The 14,260-nt window shown below is 34.7% G+C and overlaps 1 protein-coding gene across 6 annotated transcripts in view; it reads left to right on the top strand.

The window, feature by feature from the left end:
• The window catches only part of foxl2b (forkhead box L2b), an 86,667-nt gene that overhangs the window by 56,578 nt on the left and 15,829 nt on the right, over window positions 1-14,260 (top strand). For 2 of the 6 annotated variants that reach the window (XM_073911000.1, XM_073911009.1), the window contains exons 4-5: window positions 8,751-8,921; window positions 13,182-13,306. The gene's annotated coding sequence lies outside the window, so the exon portion shown is untranslated. Of the gene's footprint in view, window positions 1-8,746; window positions 8,922-13,181; window positions 13,307-14,260 lie in introns of all 6 variants that reach the window. The other 4 variants (XM_073910989.1, XM_073910986.1, XM_073911013.1 and 1 more) reach the window with 2 other exon arrangements.

Genomic DNA, 14,260 nt, shown 5'->3' with positions numbered 1-14,260 from the left:
TTGTGTGTGTGTTTGTGTGTGTGCAAGTGATTTGTGTGTGTGTGTGTGCAAATGATTTGTGTGTGTGTGCACAAGTGATTTGTGTGTGTTTGCTTGCATGTGTGTGTGTGTGGTGTGTGTGCAAATTTGTTTGTGTGTGAGTTTGTGTGTGATCTGTATGTGTGTGTTTGTTGTCTGCTTGTGTGTGTGCGTGTGTGTTTGCGTGTGTGCGTGCGTGCGTGCGTGCGCGTGTGTGTTTGTGTGTGTGTTTGTGTGTGTTTGTGTGTGTGTGTTATTTCCGTGTGTGTGTGTGTGTTATTTCCGTGTGTGTGTGTTACTTCCGTGTGAGTGTTTGCATGTGTGTTTGTGTGACTGTATGTGCACATATGCGTGCATTTGTGTGTGTGTGTGCAATTGATTTGTGTGTTTGCTTGCATGTACATTTTTGCTTCTGTAAGGGTGTGTGTGTGAGATGTGTGTGTGCATGCATGTGTGTGTGTGTGTACATGTGATTTGTGTGTGAGAGTGTGTATGTGTGTGCATTTGTGTGTGTGTGAGAGATTTCCATGTGATTGTTTGCGTGACTGTATGTGCGTGCGTGTGTGTGTCTGTGTACATATGTGTGCATTTGTGTGTGTGCATGTGCAATGTGTGTGTGTGTGTGAGTGCAATGGTTTGTGTGTTTGCTTGCGTGTACATTTTTGCTTGCTTGTGTGTGTGTGTGTGTGTGTGTGTGAATGCGTGATTGTGGGAGCATTTGTGTGAGTGTATGTGTACATGTGATTTATGTGTGTGTGCGTGTGATGTAAGTGCGTGCATTTGTGTGTGTGTGTGTGTCCATGTGATTTGTGTGTGGTTGCATGTTTGTGTCACAGTATGTGCGTGCGCGAGCATGCACGTGTAATTTGTGTGGTGTTTGTGCATTTTTGCTTGTGGGTAAGAAAGTTTGTGTGTGTAATGTGTATGTGCGTGTGATTGAAAGTAACTGGATGAGTCTGTGTTGTTGTTTTAGTCAGTTGTTGTCGGCAAATAATCTTCTTCGTAATGTCGTGATTAGCCAATCAGATTCAGTTCTCCAGAGAGTGGTGCAGGGTAATGATCCTCAGTGCTTGGATGTGAGTTTTTTGCACACTTATCAGCTGAAGCTAATCATTTGTGTTTTGGTTTCACTTTTTAACTTTTTGTCTCTCCAGTCCTGATGTGTTAGTGTGTGTGTGTGCGTGTGTGTGTGCGCGTGTGTGTTTGCGTGTGTGTTTGCGTGTGTGTGCGCGTGTGTGTGCGCGTGTGTGTGTGTGTGTGCGTGTGTGTGCGCGTGTGTGTGTGTGTATGTGTGTGTTACCTGTGCAGTGCTCCTCATCTGTCCCTCATCAGTGTGTGTTTGTTTGTTGTACTGATGGAGATGCTGGAGCGACGCCTCTGTCTCTGGTTAACAGCTGAGGTGTTTGTTTTCTTACCTCCGCTTTCCTTCTTTACTCCCTCTTCCTCCGTCTCTCCAGGAGGTGTGTGTGTGTGTGTGTGTGTGTGTGTGTGTGTGTGTGTGTGTGTGTAAAATGCTTTTCCTACTCAGAGGTTTTTGTCTTGTTTCTAGTGCAAATATCTATAAATTCCTCAATCAATAAGCGTTTTCCTGAATGTAAAGTAGGATATGATCTTGTTTTCAGAGATGATGAGTCCAAATGAAGAGAGTTTGTCATTCTAACAAGCAGAGTAATCTGCTGTGGAATAATCTAGTTTTTGGATTGAAATAAGAATATTTAGCGCTCTCCGTTGTCAGATTATTTTGCTTGTTTGAATGAAAAACTCTTCATTTTGACTCATTATCTCTGAAAACAACACTATAGTGTGTGCGGGTCTAGGGAATGCTGACTGATTCATGAGTTTTGAGATATTTGCACTAGAAAAAAGACTGAAACTGTCAGTAAGTGAAGCATTTTTGCAGTGTGTGTGTTTGTTTCAATGATTGTACAATGCTCATATTTTGGGTAAACTGCTTGACAGTTGCTTTAATAATAATGAATCTCACTAATTGCTGATTAATATTGATCTATTATTTCAATAAGATTGAATAAATCTCTCTGCTTTGTTGTGAAATGAAAGCTCTGGAGTCTGTGTTTGTGCTGCAGCATGATCCGTCTGTGTCTTTATAAACCTAAATAACCATCAGTATAAAATGAGCGAGGACTCGTTTAAGATGACTGTAGAGAGTAACTGACAGTCAATCAGTGTTGAGCTTGAGGAAAACATCCCATCAAAAACAATCCTTTAAATAATACCAGCATACTACACTATGCTGTACTGTACTGTACTATATACTTTACTATACTAAACTATAATATTTACTGTACTTTACTGATACTATTTTATAATATATTATACCTACTGTACTTTATTGTATACTTTATTATACTATATTCTATACTATATACTATATTATACTGCACTATACTATACAATATACTATACTATATAATATATTATACTGCACTATACTGTACTATATACTATACTATATACTATATTATATTGCACTATACTATACTATATACTATATTATACTGCACTATACTATACTATATAATATATTATACTGCACTATACTATACTATATACTATATTATACTGCACTTTACTATACTATACTATATACTATATTATACTGCACTGTACTATACTATATACTATATTATACTGCACTTTACTATACTATACTATATACTATATTATACTGCACTATACTATACTATATAATATATTATACTGCACTATACTATATACTATACTATATACTATATTATACTGCACTATACTATACTATATACTATATTATACTGCACTATACTATACTATATAATATATTATACTGCACTATACTATACTATATACTATATTATACTGCACTATACTATACTATATACTATATTATACTGCACTATACTATACTATATACTATATTATACTGCACTGTACTATACTATGTACTATATTATACTGCACTATACTATACTATATACTATACTATATATTATACAGCACTATACTATACTATACTATAATATATACTATATTATACTGCACTATATAATATATAGTATATAATATACTGTTCTGTACTATATTGTATACTTTACTATACTATACTATATACTATACTATATTATATTACACTATACTGTACTATATACTATTCTGTACTATATTGTATACATACCATATACTATATTAAACTATATGCTATACTCAACTATACTATACTATATACTGTAAATTAATATCCTATACTATACTATTTACTATACTGCACAATACAATACTATATTACACTATACTATATACTATAAATTAATATCTCATACTATACTATTTACTTTACTATACTGTCATATATTACACTATACTATACTATATTATGATATACTGTTTTGTTCTATATTGTATACTTTACTATATTATACTGTATACTATACTGTACAGTATTATATATACTATATATATCTATACTATATTATAATATATTATGCTATGTACTCGTATACTATGCTATATACTATACTGTATGTTTGTGTGTGTGCCTGTCTGTGTGTGTGAGGTGTGTCTGTGTGTGTGTGTGTGTGTGTGTCTCTGTATGTTTGTCTGCATGTATGTGTCTGAGTGTGTGTTTGTGCGCGCATGTCTGCGTGTGTGTGTATGTGTGTGTGTCTGCTTGTGCACTTACCGCAGCCCTTTCCTTAAGTCAGACACTTGTTTGTGTTTCCTCTGATTGAGAACACATTGGCTGCTCCGGCTGTCAGCAGCTCTTCCTCTGCTCCCTCTGACCCCGCACACACACACACACACACACACACACACACGTCCTGACCAGAGCTCAATGTTCGTCCAGTAACATTAGTTGTCTTCCAGTCAGTGTGAGTTCTGTTGAGTATTGGTGTGCCTTTTGTACAGGGCCTTTGCCATTACAGAGGCTCCATGTTTAAGGTCTGTTTTCTTTATTAATTACTGATCTTCACTGCCTGAGTGATGTATCATATATAGAAGCTCTCAGAATGTACTAGAAGCTCTGCGTCCTGCATTAGAGCTGCACAATATCATCACACTGTCTCCACACAATAAAACCGACAACAAAAGCCACAAATGGAACAATTTCTTATGCCTGGATGCCTGTATAACCCTCACAGTCACAGCACAACTATACACAATGTTGGTTCGGTTGTGTTTCTGAAGTGTTTTTATTTGTTAAACGTTTTCTAGACGGTACTTTTCATTTCAGCGTTTCTCCATGCCTTTATCTTGTTGATGGTGTTGAGGTGCAGTCGCTGGAAGCCATATGTGTGCGTGTGTGTGAACTCCGCAATGACTGAGATAAAACGCGTGTGACGCCGTACACCTGCTGACCGACACACACACACAGCACAACAGAACATAGACGAGCTGTCAGCACACTTTACTGTTCACACATCACGAGCCTGTGTGTGTCAGAGAGAGAGAGAATGTGTGTGATAATTAAAACACTTTTGTCACTTTGCACTTATTCTGTTTTTAATAGTTTGAATATTTTATGTGTATTAAGCAAAATGTCAGGAACAAAATGTAAAAGGATGAAAATAATAACATAATATAATAATATTAATTATTATTTTTTATTATAATGCATTAAAACATGCTGGATAAGTTGACGGTTCATTCCGCTGTGGCGACCTCGGATTATTAAAAGGTCTAGGCCGAAAAGAAAATGAATGAATGAATAATATTAATATTAATAACATTGAACACCGAGACATGCTGTGAACATTTTACACAATATTGGCACAATTTAAGGCACAGTACAACAATACAAAAATATGAAAATATCATAGTAATTTAAGCAATTAATATTATTCAAATGGAACAGTCAAGACATTTAACCTATTCAAATTACACTCACCGGCCACTTTATTAGGTACACCTTACTAGTACCGGGTTGGACCCTTTTTTTCTTTAGAACTGCCTTAGTCCTTAGATTTAACAAACTACTGGAAATATTCCTCAGAGATTTTACTTTATATTGACATGATAGCATCACACAGTTGCTGCAGATTTGTTGGCTGCACATCCATGCTGCACTCTATTGGATTGAGGTCTGGTGACTGTTGAGGCCATTTGAGTACAGTGAACTCATTGTCATGTTCAAGAAACCAGTCTGACATGATTGCCTCTTAATTTCACTTAAATCCCCTTTCTTCCCCATTCTGATGCTCGCTTTGAACTGCAGCAGATCCTCTTGACCATGTCTGCATGCCTAAATGCAGTGAGCTGCTGCCATGTGATTGGCTGATTAGAAATTTGCATTAACAAGCAGTTGGACAGGTACCTAATAAAGTGGCCTGTGAGTGTATCTTTAATTTAAGCTCTTATGTCTAGTATAAGCTATTTCATTTGTTTCCGCTCAGGTTTCAAAACTTCATGCAAAATATGTTCTCCTCCAAATTATTATTTACAGCCCAGTTTAAGTGTCTTTCATATGTCTGAACGTGGATTTCACATGTTTTTTGCAGATGTGAATGAAATGTGTGCGTAACAGCAGAAAATAAAGGACACTGCAGTCAGATGTTCAGCATCATGTAATGAAATTGGATTTCTTGCATAATGAAAGTAAGATCAGTTGATGTGCATTTTGATTTGCTTATTTTTTTATTTCTGATTTGCAATCTGTCTCATATGGACTAAGAATATGAAGGAAAATGCAGTCAACGATCAGCATCAAAGTGCACTGAAATTGGGTTAAATTAATCCAATCACAATGCAGATATTCTCACCTAGAGACCCGGGTGAACAATTCATTAATCTGTATTCTCTTATTGTTTGAGATGTCAGCTCAGCTTTTGTGTTTGGGAATCTGTATGTAAGATTTTAATTATATATTATTTTTATGTTTATTCAACTTGTGCCTATATAGAACATTTCAATGTGGTGATGTCGTTGGCCCATGAACATTTCCTGCTTGTTGTCAAACTATTTAGTAACTGTAGCAAGAGGCAATTCAATCATAACTTGATGTTATAACAGCTATTGTAACATTATTTATCAATATGTAGAGCTTTTTGGACTCTCCAAAGCTATGGAAGTTTAAAATGTAATACAGGAAATATGTCAGGACCATTGTTATAGTTTACATCTCTCAAAATGGTATAAACATAAAATATACATAGCCTAATACCAATAATAGGCATGTGTGGATATTATTGTTTTATTATTATTTATTTGTCAATTCATAGTGCTGTCTTGTGTGGGTCGCAAAGAGAGAACGAGAGTGTGTGAGATCATTTAAAAAAATTAGTGCGAGACATTTTTTTGTTAAATACGTGTATTTTGTTATAATACGTTTAGTTTAAAAATAGCAAACACATTTTAAAATTCTAAAAATAATATAGCAATAACAAATATATATATATAGTAAAAAATTAATAAAGAAATAATTCAAATAATATAGCAAATAATAATGAAATAATTCAAATATATAGCAAATAATTAATAATGAAATAATTCAAATATATAGCAAAAAATAATAAAGAAATCATTCAAATAATATAGCAATTAATTAATAATGAAATAATTTAAATATATAGCAATAAATTAATAATGAAATAATTTAAATATATAGCAATAAATTAATAATGAAATAATTCGAATAATATAGTAAATAATTAATAATGAAATAATTCAAATATATAGCAAATAATTAATGAAATAATTCAAATAATATAGTAAATAATTAATAATGAAATAATTCAAATATATAGCAAATAATTAATGAAATAATTCAAATAATATAGTAAATAATAATGAAATAATTCAAATATATAGCAAAAAATTCATAATGAAATAATTCAAATATATAGCAAATCATTAATAAAGAAATAATTAAAATAATATAGCAAAAAATTAATAATGAAAATTCAAATAATATAGCGAATAATTTATAATAAAATAATTCAAATATATAGCAAATATTTAATAAGATTAATAAAATTGGACATGGGATTATAATTAATAAACATTTTTTAATAAATGTTTACTCTTATTTTTGATGATATGTTTATAATATATTCATTCATCCATTTTCTTTTTAGTTAATCTGGGGTCGCCAGCTTATCCAGCACATGCTTTTTACAATTCAATTCAACTCAATTCAATGACCAAAGTGCTGACAACAAAGAGTAAAACAAACTTTAAAATACAAATACGCTGTTGATGCCCTTCCAGCCACAACCCAGTACTGGGAAACACCCACACACACACACACACACACACACACACACACACACACTACGGCTGATTTAGTTGATCAGTTCCCCTAAAGCGCATGTGTTTGGACTGTGGGGGAAACTGAAGCACCCAGAGGAAACCCACGCCAACACAGGAGAACATGCAAACTCCACCCAGCCGAGACTTGAATCAGCAACCTTCTTGCTGTGAGGCAATCATACTAACCACTGTGCCACCGTGACGCCCCTATAATATATTATGATATATTTAAAATAAACACATTTCCAGTCGTTTTTAAAAAAGTGCATCATTTATAATCATTTTAAATCATTAAAAATATGCATTCAAAATCACTTCATAAGGATGAAGATAGCATAGTAATACAAGCAATTCATATTTATTATTATTTTTCCTTTGACCTGCTATAGTGAAAGTGCTGTCGTTTGTGTGTGTGTGTGTGTGTGTGTGTGTGTGTGTGTGTCCTCAGGCTTGTTTACACTGCAGTAAATTGTGTGTGTGCGCTTCAACACCTTCACCTGCTGCTGGACACAAACACACAGTCAGAGAGACCGAAATAACTGACCAGCGCTTCCTCCTGACCATCAAAGAGCATTTGTGCTGAAAACAATCTGTGTGTGTTCATCTGTGCATGACACGGCAGATGACTGAAGCTTTAACACAATATCATACAATATAAATACAAACAAACAAACAAAGTCAAAATTATTAGTGTTTAACATTATTTTTCCAATATTTCCCAGATGATGTTGAACAGATTCAGGAAATGTTCACAGTATTTCCTCTAATATTTGTTCTTCTGGAGAAAGTCGGATTTGTTTTATTTGGGCTAGAATAAAAGCAGTTTTTAATGGTTGTAAAGTCTGTTAAGCTCAATATTATTAGCCCCTTCAGCAATATTAGTGTTGGATTGTCTCCAGAACAAACCACTGTTATACAATGACTTGCCTAATTACCCTAAATCGTCGGTTGGGTTTAGGGAAGTAAGTGGGCGGGCGAGTCAATCGGTAAAATTGGTTTGGTTTAGGGAAGGGTGGGTCAGTCGATTGGTCGACAACGGCCTCTGGTGGGTTTAAGCGAGAACAGCGGCCGTGAACGGCACTCGCGAGAGGAATTTGAGATATGAAAAATCGCACATAGCGGCCTCTCGTGGATTCGCAATAAAACAAAAAGTGCAAAAATACGTACTTCCTGGGACATATTACACAGTCTCCAATAACATCCATGGGACTACGTTTTAAAAATGAGCCTGGGTTGATTAAAATACAACAATCAAGCACATTATAACTGTGCTTATAGGTCAAGAATTCAGCATCCGTATAGCTGTGCACAAATAAAATGATAAACACATCTTAGAATAGCATTGAACTTGAGAAAAGTGCTTTAAAACTGCACAGCTATTATATCAGTGTGTGTGTGTGTGTGTGTGTGTGTGTGTGTGTGTGTGTGTGTGTGTGTGTGTGTGTGTGTGTGTGTGTGTGTGTGATGATGCATTCTAATGATTTGACAGGCAGGTTGTCCAGAAGAGCTCTGCGCTTCCCATTGGCTTCCTGCGGCTGATAAGAGAGGAAAACACACACGGAGCGTCTGAAAGCTTGAGCGCGGAGCAGCGTCAGGAAGAGAGGAGCAGAGCGCCTCCGTGGCCTTTGTAATTTAAGGCAGAGGTCAATCCTGGGCTTTACAAAGTGAGGAAGGCCCTCCACCCCACAGTAACCCTCCAAACACAAACACACACAGCTCTGGGCTTAGCCTTTCTCATCAGCGCTTCAGATCTGCTCAGCTGCACACTTACACTTCTGTTTTTCCTCCACAAGAAAAACACTGTAGTGCTTTTGAAACGGGCTGTAGTAAAACACTTGAATGTCATAACTTGAACACAACAGCAACTATACTAGCAACACAACAACTATTGTGATTGAGTTTTTTTGTGGTGATTCTATACGACTGTACGACTGTAGTAATTGATCTTTTATGATTTCATAGTTGCTATAGTAACACAACAACTACTATACTAGTAACAAAACAACTATATTAATTTATCGTTTGCAGTGATTCTATAGTTGCTATGGTAACAACGACTAGTAATCGATCTGTTGGGGTGATTTCATAGTTGCTATGGCAACATCTATAGTAATCAATCTCTTGTGGTGATTCTACAGTTTTTATAGTAACACATCAACTATACTAGTAACCGCGACTATATTAATTGATGTTTTGTGGTTCTATAGTTGCTTTGGTAACAATGACTATAGTAATAGCTCTTTTGTGGTGATTTCATAGTTGCTATGGTAACACAGCAACTGTGCTATTAACACAACGACTATAATAATTTATCTTTTGTTGTGATTCGATAGCTATGGTAACAATGACTAAAATAATTGATGTTTTGTAGTGATTCTACAATTGCTATGGTAACACAAAAACTATTATAGTAGGAACAAAATGACAGTTAATTAGCTTTTACAGTGATAGTTGCTATGGTAACAACATCTATAGTTATTGATCTTTGGTTGTGATTCTACTGTTGTTATGGTAACACAACGACTATAGTAATCGATCTTTTGTGATGATTTCATAGTTGTAATGTAATGTAATGTGTGTTTATATAGTGCATTTATTGTGTATGGCCATACACCCAAAGCACTTCACAATCATGAGGGGGTCTCTCCACACCACCACCAGTGTGCAGCATCCACTTGGATGTTGCCATGGTAACACTACAACTACTATTCTAGTAACACAAAGACTATAATAATTTTTTATTGTTGTGATTCTGTAGTTGCTATGGTAACAACGACTATAGTTATCGATCTTTTGTCGTGATTCTACAGTTGTTATGGTAACACATCAACTATACGTGTAACAACGACTATAGTAATAGATCTTTTGTAGTGATTCTATAGTTGCTATGGTAACTACTACTATACCTGTAACACAATGGGTACATTAATTTATCTTTTGTAATGATTCTATAGTTGCTATGGTAACAAAGACTGTAGTGATTGATATTCTGTGGTGGTTTCACAGTTGCCATGGTACCGACAACTATTGTTATTTTTCTTTCGTTGTAACACATCAACTGTACTATTAACATGACTATAGTAATCTTTTGTGGTAATTCTATAGTTGTTATGGTAACAATGACTGTAATAATTGATGTTTTGTGGTGATTTTATAGTTGTTATGGTAACAACGACTATAGTAGTAACACAGTGACTATAGTAATGGACTTTTTATGGTGATTAAGTATTTGCTTTGGTAACGACTGTAGTTCTTGATCTTTGTTGTGATTATACAGTTGCTATGGTAATACGTAAACTATCCTAGTAATACAACAACTATAGTAATAGATCTTTTTTGGCAGTTCTATAGCTGCTATGGTAACATTGACTAATAATTGATGTTTTGTGGTGATTCCATGGTTGCTATGGTAACAATGACTATAGTAATAGATTTTTTGTGATGATTTCATAGTTGCTATGGGAACAACTACTATACTAGTAACACAATGACTATATTAGAAGTCGTTGCTATTGGTAGCAACACCTATAGTAATTGATCTTTTGTTGTGATTCTACAGTTGTTATGGTAATGCATCAACTATACTAGTAACGCTGTGACTGTAGTAATTGATCTTTTGTAGTGATTCTATTGTTGCTATGGTAACAACGACTTTAGTATTTATTTTGTAGTGATTTCATAGTTGCGTTGGTAGCCACGACTATAGTAATTGATCTTTTGTTGTGATTCTACCGTTGTTATGGTAACAATAATTGTAGTTAGTAGTTGATCTTTAGTGGTAATTCTTTAGTTGCTATGGTAACACAAGGCTATTGTAATATAAACAAATGACCCAATAGTGTAGTTCTATAGGGTATAGTCTACAACAATAAAACATTGTTTACTGTAGTAAAAACTATAGTACACTGCATTATTTATTACAGTTTGTCAGTTCACTGTAGTTAATAAGACAGAGCATTCCTTAAAGAGTTGCAGATGCATTAATGTGTTCAGTAGTACACTGAGTTTCTGTTTGGTTGATGTGATTGTTATATGACACACACAGCAGTGTGTATTAGCGCCCATTAATTAACCAGTTTAGTGATAGTAATAGTATCAGGGATCTGCAGATGGTCAGTGATCCTCATTGTTTATATTTTTCTCCAGCCGGTTTGTGTTAAAGGTTTTCATTTTGCTCAACACCTTGCAGAAGTGTGTGCGTGTGTGCATGCGTGTGTGCATGCGTGTGTGCATGCGTGTGTGTGTGTGTGCGTGCGTGTGTGTGTGTGTGTGTGTGTGTGTGTGTGTTATTGATTTAGTACAGGTGTTGTTGTGTATGATGTTGTTTGTGAGTGTGTATTTGCATGTGTGTGTATATTCCACTAACGTGCAGCGTGAGTGAGTGAGTGTGTGTGTGTGTGTGTGTGTGTGTGTGTGTTATTGATTTAGTTCAGGTGTTGTTGTGTATGATGTTGATGTTTGTGAGTGTGTATTTGCATGTGTGTGTGTGTGTGTGTGTATTCCACTAACGCGCAGCTTCAATGTGTGTGATATTGACAGTTCAAGTGTGTGTGCGTGTGAGAGATATTGATTTCATTCAAGTGTCATTGTGTATGATGTTGATGTTTGTGAGCATGTATTTGAGTGTGTGTGTGTGTGTGTGTGTGTGTGTGTGTATATACCACTAACCCGCAGCTTCAGCGTGTATGACCCTATGACCGTTTAAGTGTGTGCGCAGTTATGATTTAGTTCAGGTGTTGTTGTGTATGATGTTGTTTGTGAGTGTGTATTTGCATGTGTGTGTATATTCCACTAACGTGCAGCGTGAGTGAGTGAGTGAGTGAGTGAGTGAGTGTGTGTGTGTGTGTGTGTGTGTGTGTGTGTGTGTGTGTGTGTGTGATACTGATTTAGTTCAGGTGTCATAGTGTATGATGTTCGTGAGTCTGTGTGTGCGTGTACGTGTGTGTGTTTTATGTGTGTGTGTGTGTTCCACTGACCCGCAGCTTCAGTCCATCTGCATTCTTGCACTTTGAACCATAAACATCCTCATTTCAAAGAGTTTGGCAGGAAGTTTGCAGAGTTTTTCCCTTATATGTGCCACAGTCTATTTCAAATATAATCCTGCTGTGTTTCTCCAGCATCTGATCAGTCTATATACTGCAATGCTGCATCTCATCTAAAGCGCTGGATGTTCCTGCGGTGCATTTGCACCGGTTTGCATCACAGAGTCTTGACAGTCAGTCAGGAAATATACATACACACATGAAGAATAATGTAATATTTGCAGGAGTGATATGGGAGAGTGTTTGGAGTAATGAGTTAATGTAAATTACAGATCCACTGAAAAGCAAAGGGGTTATGCTTCATTATTATTAGTTAATTATACTTTACTTACCTTAAAGACTGTAAATAACTTCAACAGTTCTGTATAAATCAGTTTAGAGAAGCAGAGGAAATGTGTAATGCAAATATATTGAGCATAATAATTATATTATTAAACTAAAGAGGCTACATTTATTTAGATTGCACATGCTTAATCAACAATGAATGAGTCAGGAATTAATAATGTATGAAACAGTGTGATTGCATTGAAATATTTAACGTTTTTAATGCATCTAATGTTATATTTTTAGTTTTGCAGAGCAACTCTGTTAACTAAAGAATGTCATGTTAAAATGCTTACAATATTTGAATAAACTTTTAATAAGCCCAAGTTTTACTCAAATTTCTACATTGAATAGTTTTATTTCTATAGTCTATGCAGATTTTAAGCATTTTCAGTGCTGAGTCAAGTGATTACATTACCCAATGAGTAATTAAATACATATACTAGATAGAAAAGTCGTTTAAATACAGTTTTAATTGTGTCATTTCCTTCTTTTTTACCAACACTATTATGATAATGTTATATTAATTGTCTGGGTATTAATATCTGCTTTCTCCAGCATCTGATCAGGATATAAACGCCTGTACTTCAGTGCTGCATCTCATCTAAAGTGCTGGATGTTCCTGCGGTGCATTTGTACTGGTTTGCATCACAGAGTCTTTACAGATCCACTGAAAAAGCAAAGTAAGGGGTTATGATTCATTATTATTAGTTAAATATACTGTTCTTGCCTTAAATGCTGTAAATAACTTCAACAATTCTGTATAAATCAATTCATAGAAGTGGAGAAATGTGTAATGCAAATATATTGAGCATAATAATTATATTATTAAACTAAAGATGTTACATTTATTTAGATTGCACATGCTTAACAATGAATGAGTCAGAAATTAATAATGCATGAAATAATAGTGTGATTGCATTGAAATATTTAAGGTTTTTAATGCATGTAATGTTTTATTTTTATTTTTTGCAGAGTAAATCTGTTTGTTTACTAAAGAATTTCATGTTAAAATGCTTAAAATATTTTAATGAGCTCGTGTTTTACTCAAATTTCTACATAAAATAGTTTCATTTCTATAGTCCATGCAGATCTTAAGGATTTTCAGTGCTGAGTCAAGTGATTCAATTACTTAATGAGTAATTAAATGTGTTTACAAGATGTAAATGTGTTTTTGCCAACACTATTATGATAATGTTATATTTATTATCTGGGTATTAATATCTGCTTTCTCCAGCATCTGATCAGTCTGTATACTGCAATGCTGCATCTCATCTAAAGTGCTGGATGTTCCTGCGATGCATTCGTACCGGTTTGCATCACAGAGTCATGACAGTCAGTCAGGAAATATACATACACACATGAAGAATAATATAATATTTGCAGGAGTGATATGGGAGAGTGTTTGGAGTAATGAGTTACTGTAAATTACAGATCCACTGAAAAGCAAAGGGGTTATGCTTCATTATTATGAGTTAATTATACTTTACTTGCCTTAAAGACTGTAAATAGATTCAACAGTTCTGCATAAATCAATGCAGAGCAGCAGATTGTGCAATGCAAGTATATTGAGCATAATAAGTATATTATTAAACTAAAGAGGTAAAATGTATTTAGATTGCACATGCTTAACAACA

The sequence above is a fragment of the Danio rerio genome, chromosome 2, assembly GCF_049306965.1.
Source record: "Danio rerio strain Tuebingen ecotype United States chromosome 2, GRCz12tu, whole genome shotgun sequence".
Classification (NCBI taxonomy): Eukaryota; Metazoa; Chordata; class Actinopteri; order Cypriniformes; family Danionidae; genus Danio; species Danio rerio.
This window is presented reverse-complemented; position numbering and strand designations above follow the sequence as displayed.